The following is a 13,498-nucleotide window of genomic DNA, read 5'->3' as shown; positions in this document are numbered from 1 at the left end:
TCAAGTTAAGACATCCTCAGTTGAAAGTTCCTACGTTGTAAAATCATAAGTTGAAAAATTCCTAACTTAAAAAAAAAATCCCACAGTACCAGATAAGATTTGGACACATCTTCTAATTTAATGTTTTGTGTAATTTATTTTCCACATTCTAGAACAATGCTGGAGATTTCAAAACAAAAAAAATAACACATATGGCATTGGGTAATTAAATAAAAACAACAAGTTGTTATTTTAAAAAGACATGAAGTTCAGCTGTTATGGAACAGTTCTTGCAAGAACAATATTTAATATTAAGTGCATTTGCACCATGATGAAACTGTCTCTTATGAAGACCTTCCCAGGAAAGCAAGACCAAAACGTACCTCTGTGGCAGAGAAGTTCATTTAGAGTCACCAGCTTTAGAAATCACCAATTAAACAGCACCTCAGATTAGAGCCGTTATGAAGGACTTACAGAGGAGTAGTAGCAAATACATCTTAAAATCAACTAAAATGAGATCATTGCATATTTTTGGACGCATTCAGTATTGTTTTACAGTGTAGAAAGAAATTAGGAAAAAACATGGAATTAGAAGGTGTGTCCAAACTTTTGGAAACTGGCAGTGCAGGTCCAGGACTAAGTGTTGACCTTTTAAAAATAATTTGTTTACAGTAGAAAGTGTAGTGAACATATACATATCGGGTACTTTAAAAATTCCTAAGATGAACGTTCCTATGTTATAAAATCACAAGTTGTAAAATTCCTCAGTTGAAAATTTCTAGTTGTTAAATCGTAAGTTTAAAGATACTATGATGAAAGTTCCTATATTGTAAAATCAAAAGCTAAAAATTCCACAGTTGAAAAAGTCCTAAATTAAAAAAATTTAAGTTGTAAAATTCCTCAGTTGAAAATTCCTCAGTTGAAAATTCCTCATTTTTTTTTTTTTACCTAATGACAGCAAACATATTTCAATCACTGATTATTATTCCATGTTAGTTATATAGACACAAGGCAAACATGACCACCACATACAGTTAGTGGAAGCGAGAAGGCTAGATCAATATCAAGAAATCATTATAGAGACTACTGGACGATAAAAACAAGAGGGCGGGGTTTCCTGCGTGTCAGTTAACACGGGAAAGCTTAAAACATCTTTGCACGTCTCAATAATGTGTAAAAAATAAGAGTTTTTTGTTTTTCTAAATTTATTTGTAACGTTCTTAAGATCCTACACACACAGTGTGAAACTTGATTTAAACCAATCTGCAGTTTGTTGCTTAGATCAAACTCTCTGTGGAGGAAGTATCAGGTATAGGAAATAAAAAACAGTTAAGATGCCTGTAAGCGTTGCAGCTATAGTCAAAGTGGTGGAAAATGTCCTAGTGTAGTTCTGGTACATTTATTTCTGTGATGTTCTTGCTCTCAAAAAAAAGGAAAAAAAGTGAGTGTAATAAACAAGAACTGATACCTACAAGGGCATAAGAAAGCATTTAAACATCTCTTATACACACACATATACACAAAACACACGACACACTGAGCTACCTGGATTAAAAAGACAATGGTTCACTGGCAGCCGAGAATCATTTTCATGCGCGCACACACACACTCGCGCTCTGGAAACACTCAGGAGAGCGGCAATGTTTATCTCCCACTCTGCAGATAGACTTTGATGTGCTGCAGGCGAGCGGAAACACACAACCATGTGGACACACACACACACACAAACACACATCTCTTTGCCAGTAGAAACGTCCCAAGACTCCTCGCTCCCTGTCCATGCTTTTTATTTCCTTGTCTCTCAAACACAGCTGTGTGCATGAATTCTGTCCTCACACACACTGCTTCAGCACACATTATCTACACATTTCACAGAAATTTCACGCAACACGCATTCAGGCTCTTCTTTTTGTTTTGTTTTTTTGTTGTTTTTTACTTTTCTAACCTTTCTGAAAGTTCACACAAGATCACTACGCTGTAATTTAGTTACTAGCTTCGATTTGGTGACTGACGTCTGCACCGAAAAAGCTTACTGCGTTTATTTGGTTTGGATGCAGAAATCAACTTTGGTTTGTGTAACTCCAACATGGATTAATCTGGTATTTTCAGAGTTGGCAATCAAATCGGACCCAGGACCGAACCTGGGGTGACTTCGTGGGATTACGTAGTCAGTCATCGGACCTACAGTATTTAGTAATCTGTACTACACAAGTCACTGTGGTACGAGTAGCGATTCTTTTGTTTGGTGATTCACGTATCGCCTCACCGACTCTAAAAACAGGATTTTTTTTTAATTATTATTATTATTTTACATTTATAATAAAGATAAAGCGGTCGATCGGCCAGTAACCACAATTGTCAGTTTTTTCCGTTTGATTGGGCATGACCGTTGAGCCTCAGATATAAACGTTCTGTACCGAGCGTAGAAGCTTCCAAGCGGCGCAACATTAGCGCTTTTTATTGCAGTAGATGAGCAAAAATCGCACGTGCTAAAATCCTCCGATCTGCCTTTTTCTTCAAACTCTAAGCTAATTAGTCTCAAACTCAATACTTACAGAATCGCACTTTAAATCAAATCTGCATCGAGGTATCGCGATAACATCGTATCGGGAGGTGACTGATGATTCCCGTCTCTGGCACTTACGCACATTTGCGATAAAAATAAGAGCCGTCTTATTAAATCAAGAAAGTTGAGAAGCGAAGCATTATGATGAAACTCTGTGTAACGTGTTGCCTTAAATCTGACAGACGACGTGTTTCCTTTGTTCCAGCGTGTGTGTGTGTTGCAGAATTCCAGGATTCAGACAGATAAATTGTCTTTATTTATAAATTGTAAATTATATATAAATGAACACACACGCATACACACATATAGATCCGCTAATCTCTCCTAGAGAACCTTGTTGTAGTGGAGGACGCTGAAAGGTCACAGAGAGAAAGGCGTTACCCTGGAAACGACCCTCCGCTGGGGGCCCCTCTGTGGCAGAGAAAGGCAACGTAGCATCCTGTGTGTGTGTGTGTGTGTGTGGGAGAGACCACGTTCACACATACGAACGTAGCTGAACGTAGTAGAGGGGATTTGTAACTCAATCAACATGCTGTAATAATCAAATGAGAGACAAACACACGCTATAAACACACAGCGCTGTATTTCTCACTACATAGTGTATAAGAAGTGCACAAGTGATCATTTCATCTGGCGTCAAAACTTCTCACCCCCCCAAAGCTACATCTGCCGGTCTCTCTCGTTCCCTCTGCCTCTCTCCCTCTACGGCTCCCTCTTTGTCCCTCTCCATCCGTCCCTTTCCATCAGTCTACCTCGCTCTCTCTCTCTCTGTACGTCTCTTTTCATCTCTGCTCGTTTCTCCCTCTCTCAGTCTGACTTTCTCTCCTTCTCCATCTCTCTTGCTCTCAGTCCGTCTCTCTCCATCTGTGTGTCTCTCTCTGTCCTTCCCCATCTCCCTTTCTCTCCCTCTCTCCAACCCTGGTCCACTATCCGTTTTAGGATCTCTTCTTCTCTCCCTTTATCTATTTATCTATACTCTTCTCTGTCAGTCCGTCTTTCTCCCTCACTCTCTCTTCCTCCGTCTCTTTCTCACCCTCTCAGGAAGCAGGTTGTGCCTCTTTCCTCTTCCTGAGCTCTGCGTTACGTTTGGGACCCGGTTTAAAGCTCAAGATGAACTTTTAGTTTTTATTCTGAAAAAAAACGGGGAGGTAAAAAGAAAGTTTTTTTTTTTTACTTAAATTGATTCATTAGGAAACTAAAATGTGTATTTATTCGTTCTTACACTTCAGACGGGAGAACGCCTGGGCTTGAGAGCGGAAGGCTACTCTAGGTCAGATTGTGTGCATATGTATGTGTGTGTGTGTGTGGTTTTGAATGAAGAGAGAGAGAGGGTGTGAAAGGGAAACCCTCTGTATTGTCCTCTACTTTTTTGTCCTTCAACTTGCTTGCTGCTGCCCCCCTCTTCCAACATTCACACACACGCAGGCGTACACACACACTCTTTTTTTTGTTTCATTTTAGTTCACTTGCATCACCCTGTTCACTGTCAGAAATCTGAATGGAGCGATAATGAGCAACAAAAAATAAAAATAAAATAGATCTAAACAGTCAGTCAGAAATCAGTCTGGAAGCACATCTGGAATAACCCCTGGAACTGATTCTCTTCTCTCTGTCTGTCTGTCTCTCCTCTTTTCTCTCTCTTTCACACCTGCAGATGAAGAGAGTCCAGGTGAGGAAATTGAACATCACCTATGCGCTCTTTTCTTTCATCTCGGTAGAATAAACGCTTCGGGAAACAGCTGCTTCAAAAGGACACGGGGGGGTTATGGGGGGTTGCGCTGCAGGGACGCTTAGGTGTACCTTTAGACAATAAAAATAAACAGAGAGAAAATCCACACAGTCTCTCTCTCACACACACACCTCTGTTTTTTTATTCAGATTTAACACTACATCACTAGAACGAAGATAATTCTCAGGTAACATATGGTGGCGTCTCACTCTGTAAGCTAATCTCCTTACCGTCACGGCTAACACGGGTTCCATGTAGGGCCACGTGTTCTGTCAAGATGGTGCGTGTGTGTGTGTGTGTGGCTCCGTACCCTAAATAAACACGCGCTGTACTCGTTCAATCCTTCTACTCTGAAGCCATTCATCTATATTCATCACCATCTAAAGTGGGACACGAACACTGGGGGGGGAAACGCCTCCTTCCTCTCGGAGACGACAAGAGTCAGATGTTTTATGTCAAAAAGCTGAGAGTAAAGCAGTAAATATCAAGCAGGGGGGGGGGGTTGGGATTTTATGACATGACATCATGCCTGATTAGGATCGAGTGATGAAAAAAAAAAGAAGGGGGAAAATAACAACAACAACAACAGGGAAGGAAGGTCAAAGTTTCTTATAGAAAGTCATCGCCGCAGGTCCGTGACGAGACGCGGATTCGTCACTACGAGTCCGAGAGTAAACGATGAAGTATGGAACGGAAACATCCTCAGAAGAAAAAAAAAATTTTTAAGTCAACCATCAGCTGGAAAAACTGTTTTGGGGGGGATTCTCAAGGGCCAGAAGTATTGGAACATCTGGGAAAAAGGTTTGACAATAAACGGTGAGTAGAGCCCAAGTCTAAACTTTTGATTGAACATGGAGGACTGATATCTGAGGGCATCGTGATTTCATATTGTGACACTCAGGCGTTAAAGCGTCCCCCCAATTGTCCTGATGTCACCGCATCTGATTTTCGCCTTTTTGTCCCCTGATAGCAAGACGAAGATTTACTTCTGATGAAGAAGTGAAGACAGCAGTGCATTCGTGGCTTTCAGCTCAGCCTGAAACCTTTTTAAACGAGGGAAAATGAAAGATTGTTGACAGGCGGACAAAGCTTATTGAAAAGCAAGGAGACTGTGTCCAAAAATGATGTATTTGTTGTTTCTAAAAGTTTCAAACTAAAATAAATTCTACAGCCAAAGTGACTCTTTTACGTAGCAGATCTTTTACTAAGTGACTCTTTTACTTAGCGGATCTCCGACATAGTTTTAGTCGCTTCTTAATCTACACAACACATCCTTACATTATAAACTATTTTTAAAAAATGTTGTTTGTGAGTTTATATTTATACGTCATAATTTTTGTCCCGCGGTGTGTGACACGGAAAATACAGGGACAGATTTCCTTTCGAACAGCATCCGAAACTTTCCGCAGATTCGTCGTTCAAAATAAAACGTTCTTGTCTCAAAACAGCCACGAACCGACAGATGAAGGTTCGTGTCGTCGACGGCACGAGGAAGCAGGAACCCTTCGAGAGGAACCAGGCTCAAAAGGGAACTCGTCCTCTTCTGGGAAATGATGACTCTACTGAGCTATAAAAAGGCAAAGCGGAGCGAGATATCTGGTGTGAGCGGACCGCACACGTCGTTCACACACTTGTACACGTCTCGATGAGTTACGGCGTCATCTTTAAGATGCAGATCCGAATCTTCGGTGCAGTTTCATCTAAATCACTCGGATGGTTTCTCTCCTCCGTCATCATCTCAAAACACACAAACACTGACTTTATGTTTGAAATGTAATAACAAAACCTTTCACGTTCTTCACGCCGGCATGAGAGGAATTTGAAAATACAAATGACCGTTTTTCCTTCAACAGAATAAAATAAGTTTCTCACAGGAGTAGAAGGATCACAATCGTATAAAACATGTTTGACAGACAGAAGGTAAACTGAGGTAAATTTCCTCCCAATATTAAAACTTTATGTGAGACTTTTGAGTGGCATGTGACGGTAGGGATAAAACCGATAAAAAAGTACTGTGGGGACTCAACCGGTTAAGGCTGTGCATTACTGATCAGAAGGTTAGGGGTTCAAGTCCCAGCCTCACCAAATTGCTACTATTGAGATCTTGAACAAGGACCTTAACCCCATCTGCTCCAGGGGGCGCTGTATCCTGCCTGACCCTTGACCCTGACCTCAGGTTCCTAACTGGGATATACAAAAAGAAAAACTTTCAATTGTGACATTGTGATAAATATTTAAATCTTAAATTTTTCATTTAGGAAGTCTGTGATATCTCGAGTAGGGATGCTGATAGAGATAAGTGGAAAATAGCACTTCATGCACCTTGTGATATTTACAGAGTATCGCGATTATGTCTCATTACTTCGTCCCTGGCTTGTCCCGTCCCTCACAACTACTGTTTTAGGAAAATCACCAATGTAAAATTATTTTTTTTAAAAAAGAAATGGGGGAAGGGGAAAGGAAAGAAATGAGAAAAAAATAATAAAACTAAGAAATAAAAAGGAAAAGAAAAAAAAAGAAAAGAAGCTAAACTAATCAAACAACAAAGAAAAGTCTACAAAACAGCCAAGAACAAAAATTTGATATATGTTTTTTAAAGACAACGCAAAAATATCAAGAAAAAAAAGGAAAACTGAAAGTAATAAAAAAAAGCACAAAAACAAATGAAGGTACAAACAAGTAAAAAAATTAAAAACGCATAACAAAAGTGAAAAGAAGAATAAAGAAAAAAGAGGGGGAAAAAACAATAGAAAGAAATGGAAAAACTATCTAGGGGAAAAAAATGTTTAAAGGCAAAGAAAAAAATTAAAAAAGTAAAAGCAGAAAAGTAAAATCGTGATACTAAGGGAATCTCAATACTTAATTTTCTTTTTTAACGGCATGCCAGCTTCTACAGCTATATTCAGAGTCAGAGTCAGTTTTTGTTATTCGATATTAAAATAGCTTAATGTTTTTTTCCCCAAGAACTTATAAATTTAATTTTTATTTACTTATTTAAAAACTTTTTCAAACATGTCAACAGAATAAAATAGGTTCCTCACAAGAGTAAAAGCATTACAGTCAAATAAAATATGTTTGATTGACAGAAAAGTTTTACATGATGAACATTGTGGTAAATTTTCTCTTGATGGTAAAAAAAAATAAAACTATTCCGCATTTTGTATAAATTAAATGTTCCCAACAATTATTTAAAGAAAATATATGATTTGTTCCATCATGATTTATTTCGTGTAGTTTTATTCCATACTTAAACACTGATCCGATTCTAATCATCATTTACTATTGATGTATACATTTAAAATTAGTTTTAAATCGCGCTACAGATTGAATCCACACCTGGGTGTCGTGATTATATCGCATTGGGGTGTTCCTAGTGACCGATTAGCTGATACACACGGTACTGAATACAGCGAGCAGCGACACTCAGAAACGGTCCATTCAAACCTGAGCATCAGGTGACGTCTAAGGACCGAATCAGACGACCCAAAACTACCCAATATATAGTTCAAATAGGGCTTTGGGGACTTTATTAGGAGGGCATGACAGTGCAGGGAGCAGCGGCGCTCCCAACTCACAGCTCCACGACTCGAGGATCAATCCTGTATCTTAGGTTACTATCTGATCACATGGTCTCACATCTCTCTCTCAGGGTTTCCTCCGATTTACTTCTACAAACCAACTGAACACGCGAGTGATGCGAGTTACCCCACAGGGATTGCCTGAGATCGCAGGTGGGATGCGTCTGTGCTCTCGAGGGAGAAGCTGCACACACACACACAGGCTTTAAGTGGGAGTGAGTGAGAGTGATGCTCGGAGCATGAAGTGAAGCAAGAAGCTTGAAACTTCTGCGCGCACACACACACACAGTCATGCTGCTTAAACTTCAACACTACATGCATTTATTAAGCATTTTACCATTTAAAGTTAGGACAAGACTTGAATCTAACTTTATAGAGATCAATACAAGTGTGTGTGTGTGTGTGTGTGTGTGTGTGTTAGGCTAGCTGGCTAATATCACACTCTTAACCTAAGCAACTATGCTACTTTAATGCATTTAAAGTTCCTTAAATCCTAAAAACAGGATCCAAAAGTGTGTGTTCTCTTATTTTCTCTCACTAATACTTATTATAATTAAGATTATAACTATGCATTACCACTATAATTAGAACATTAACTCTATTAGCCAGAGTGCTAACCCATTAGCAATGATAAACATAAACGTGTTTGTTTATGTTCATCTGAGTTCGTTTTTTTGCCATGGAAAGGAAATAAACTCTTTAAAATGGAGAAGAATTAAACTTTATATTTTAGAAAAATAATAAAAAGCTAGAAAAGGAGTAGTGTTTAGCACTAGCTTTATAAGCTAGGTGTGTTTGTAAATGAGCGTTTTTTAATAAACATTTTAAATTTTAAGTATAAAACCAGACACGTTTTATTATTTTTTCAAATAAAATAAACCCAAGGTAAAAAATGTGAGGTGAGAAACTTATTTAAAGTGCTGGAGATGAGGGGGAAATTGTAAAGGCTATGCTAGTTAGCATGCTAGCCATCTCCTATACCCTTTATCAGTTAGCTTAGCCGTAGTGAAGTTGGGCCTCGTTCCAAATTGCTGCCTATACAATTCTGTAGTGCACAGAAAGCTTGTTATGGTATACGAATCTAGGGTGCATACTTAGGAAACTTGGTAGCAATTCAGAACACAGCCCGGTCCCTGTTCGTTTTTAACGAGGCAGCGCGTTTAAAAAAACAAGAGCTTTTTTAAAATAATACTAATATACACACATAAGCAGAGCATGTTTACAAACTTAGCCCTGATAAGGAATTGTGTTTAATGTTTGTTTACCTTAAATAACAAGACGGAAAAAACAAGCGCAGCGCGTGGCTCAGGAGACGGGCTTCCTTCCGGTGCACATACGCCGGTCTTCGAAAATTTCCCCGCGGCTCGTAACCAAGGCAACACACACAATCTAGCAGCGGTAGTAATAATCACACACCATTTCTTTCTCACACACACTAGACTAAATCCCGGTCTGGTCGCGCTGGCGCACACCGCTTATCCTATTTATATCCATCCACAAAGGTGTGTGCAGCAGGAATAATCCGTTACGAGTTAAAAACAATGCGCCGTAAAGTTTCTTTCTTTTCAAATAAAAAAATATATAAATACATATCAACAGTAATAATAATAATCCGTCGCAGAGAGCACACAAAACGCTCCTTGCTTCTCTGGTCCACACTGACTCCCAGTCTCAGGATGATGACGTCGCAGAGACAGAGCCACGCCCCCTCAAAATTCTCCCACCGTCTCTACGCAGGCGCGACCGCTCGGCGTTCCTGGATCCCAGGACGCGCATGCGCACAATTAATCTCTTAGTAGTGATAGTACTAGAGTAAACTGAGATATTAAACTACACAAAAAAGTCAGTCAAAGGCAATTTTTAATAGATTTATTAATATCTATGTGGAAAACACACACATTGGACAGATACAGATGTGAGAAGTCTGAAACACTTACAACTAATTCTCGATTTAGAAATATTAAATAGTTTTGTGGAAAATGTAACCACATTTACCGAGTAAAAGCTTCATCTTGTGTTAGCATGCGGCCTCACACCTACAGGGTTCGGGTTCGATTCCCGTCTTGGTGGGTTTCCTCAGGGTGCTCCGGTGTCCTCTCACAGTCTAAAGTCCAATTAGCATCAGGTCTGTAACATGATTAGCTATAAAAGGAATGTCTTCAGAACGTCTCTCAAAATTAAAGATGGGCAAAGGCTCTCCAATCTGTGAAAGAGTGCGTAATAAAGATTGTGGAAGACTTTAAAAACAATGTTCCTCAACATCAAATTTCAAAGGCTTTGCAAATCTCATCATCTATAATGTATAACATCAAAAGATTCAGGGACACTAGAGCAATCTCTGTGCGTAAGTGACAAGGACGCTGTAGATCTTTGTTTGATGCCTGTGGACTTCGGGCCCTCAGACGACATGATTAGCATAATTGTGTTATTGACATTACTAAATGGGCCCAGGAATACTTCCGGAAACCACTGTCAGTAAACACTATCCGCCAGGGAAGGCCTTGTGTACTTCAGCAGGAACAGTGCAAAACCACATACTGCAGCTATTACAACAGCAAGGCTTCATGGTAGGAGAGTCCAGGTGTTGAATTGGCCTGGCTGCAGTCCAGATCTTTCACCTATAGAAAAAACTTGGTGCATCATTAAACGAAAAATACGTCGAAGACAACCACAGACACTCCAGCAGCTGGAAACCTAGATATCAGACTAGTATGACTAGACCAATTTCCAACACCAAAACTCCAGAAACTCATAACCTAAATGCCCAGATGTCTCCAAACTGTTTTGAAAAGAAGAGGAGATGGAACACCATAATAAAAATGCCCCTGTCCCGACTTTTTTAAAACCTGTAGGAGGCTTTAAATTTAAAATGAGCTCATTTTGTGCATAAAATTGTAAAATATATATATATATATATATATATATATATATATTTAGTTGTATTATTATGAATAAAATATTGGCTTGTGTGATTTCAAAGCATTTTAATTGTCATTTTATTCAAATAAAAAAAAGTCATAATAAATAAACAAATATCCGACTACAGAATTGTGTATGTATGACATCATACAGGAAATGTCTATTTTTAAGTCATATTTCCAGTTGAGCCTAATAGCAAGGAATAACATAAAAAAGTGCTGCCAAACAAAAATGTCTAAAGTGTTTAATACCGGTATGTTATTTGTTCATATTACGCTGGATTAGCAGTAATACGAAAGGAGAACAGACAATATATTCCATGAGAATAAATTCAATAAATAAACAAATGAAGAAATTAATATATTTTATTTTTATTTATTTTTTTAAATAAAACCTATTACATTCCAAAAAAAGGATTGTTTTGTAATACAAAGTTTAAAGGGGAAAAACCTTGGTTCCAAAGAATACTTGTTCACAAAGTTTAAACACTGAGAAATGTATTTTTCCACAGGGGTCCTGTGTTTGACTGTACTCCTGGCACCCGCTCCTCATTCTAAGTTCCACATTAAGTATCTCAATCTAGCAGAAATGTACTGAAGAATGTGTGTGTTTGTGTGTGTGAGAGACAGAAGAACAGAGAGAGACAGAGAGAGAGAGAGAGAGAGAGAGAGAAGTATGGCATTTAGCCTGGCACCGCGCCATCTCCAGCTGAGCAGGAGGTCTGTGTATGAGCCTGGAAAAAAAAAATCTGGAATACTTTAGAAGACCGTGTATACGCTCAGTATGCTGAGAAAAAGCTCCATGTCCCAATATGAAGAGGAAAAAAAACCCAGACGGAGTCATTGTTGTGTAATTTAGTCATACGTATAGAGGCTGGGAACTACAGTATTGTGGCATTGGAAAACAGGAAGTAGGATGTTGACCGCGGTTTTTTACACCCGGATAAAAATAAGAAGTTTCACTGTTTGGGTCGTGTCGAATTATTGCCAGTTCCTACGCGTTTGTCAGTTCTTCCTCACTCACAACGTTACCAGCAATTCTTTTGAAGGGGAAGGAAAGGGCTAACCCCTGCTAGGACACATGGCTACTGGTGCTAATCACACGTTTGAAGAGTTAGCTGTGAAACTTTGCAAGATTCGACAATTGTTGATGTCACGGAAACATGTGGCCTAGCTAGCAGCTTAATTGGACCAGTAGTTTGTATAACGCTGTGCTGATTAGCGCAACCAGCCAACAATGTCAAAATGCTAAAAACAAAAACAAACGAATACAGTTAGCTAACACCAACACCTAAATAATCGTATAACCCTCAGTACGGATTATAGTCTGTTAGCCTAGCTAGCTCAGTAAGCTAACATTTCTTGTAGCTTGTAGTACTGTATATGTTAGCTCAACTACTAGAAAAGACGGAATTCGAAGAAACTAGCCCCTACTACGAGGGTGAGTCAAAAATGATCCGCACTCTGCCTGTAGAATTAATTTCATAAAACTAATACAAAACTAATACAGATTTTTTTTCGACATAAAATCTCCTTGCTTTTCAGTACCCCTTGTGTGTTTGTGAGCAATCCTTCATGTTCCCTCATTAAAATATGTTTTTCGGCTGAGCTGCGAGCTATGAATACACTGCTGTCTTCACTTCTTCATCAGAAGTGAATCTTCGTCCTGCTTATCCGATGTTTAGGCTTCAGCTCTTCAATAATTGTCCCACTGTAACGAGCACTGTTGATTGTCGAACCTTTTTCTTAATAATGTTTCAATACTGCCCCTTGAGAATTGTTGATGAATTTTTCAGCTGATGGTCAACTTGAATGGAAGGCCATGAACGGAAAGTGTTGATAAGACACAACAGAAGTTTTAATATAACCGGAGTGCGGATTATTTTTGACTGACCTATCGTGGTAGTAAGAACAATACTACTAGATGGAAATTAAGCAAGCACTATGGCCCTTGACTCCAATGATCTGAGTTCAAATCCCTGTGGACCCTGCAGCAGGTCTGTTTTCTTTGCTGTTGTAATAAAACTTCTCTCTATAAAAGGGTGCAACTGCCAAATAGAAAGCATCTAACTTGGCGAACAAATGAAGGATGGAGTGATGAACATGTCATGATGGGGACAGAAAGAGAATCGGCTTAGTGCAGGACCGACATGGGTAATGATGATGGGTCTGTCTTCACCTTAAAACTGTAAATGAGCAATTGCTCGGGTTTGGCTGGGGTAGATCAGTTGGGAAAGTGTTAGACTGACACTCTAAAGAGATATTTGGTTTTAATCTTGTTTTATGTACTCTATCTACGGGGAGTTCAAGTCAAACTTAACTAAAAATAAATTAAAAAGTAAAAATTTTAGTAAAGAAGCGATAGACTATTTTAGAGGACTTCAAGCCCAGTACGGTGATGAGACTCTTAGACTCTTAGAGCGTTTTACAGATGGACACACTTCTGTGAATGACAATCATTCGCTTGCACCAATCGCACATTACTGGAATTCGACTGGCAGATATTGCCTCATCCCTCGTGCAGTCCTGACCTCGCTCGAAGTCATTTCCATGTGTAAAGGAGTTCCTGGGAGGCCGGCGTTTCAGACGTGAATCAGGCAGTCTGATTATGGCTACGGCATACTGAGAAACTTTCTACCTTGATGGCATCCAAGCACTAGTGAAAGTGCATTAGGGTAGCCAGATTAGATGTCATAACTCACTTTAGAGATCCTGAGACTGGAAGTCG

The 13,498-nt window shown here is 39.2% G+C and overlaps 2 protein-coding genes across 2 annotated transcripts in view; both read right to left on the bottom strand.

Annotated features, from left to right (window-relative positions):
* The window catches only part of fbxw7 (F-box and WD repeat domain containing 7), a 130,404-nt gene extending 120,895 nt beyond the window's left edge, over positions 1-9,509 (bottom strand). The window contains exon 1 of the mRNA XM_053479703.1: positions 9,118-9,509. The gene's annotated coding sequence lies outside the window, so the exon portion shown is untranslated. The remainder of the gene's footprint in view (positions 1-9,117) is intronic.
* LOC128508433 (uncharacterized) overlaps positions 1-13,498 on the bottom strand; it is a 61,774-nt gene that overhangs the window by 25,143 nt on the left and 23,133 nt on the right. The gene's annotated exons all lie outside the window — the stretch shown is intronic.

Source organism: Clarias gariepinus, chromosome 20, assembly GCF_024256425.1.
Source record: "Clarias gariepinus isolate MV-2021 ecotype Netherlands chromosome 20, CGAR_prim_01v2, whole genome shotgun sequence".
Lineage (NCBI taxonomy): Eukaryota > Metazoa > Chordata > Actinopteri > Siluriformes > Clariidae > Clarias > Clarias gariepinus.
Note: the sequence above shows the minus strand (reverse complement) of the source record. Positions and strands in the feature narration are given on the sequence as shown.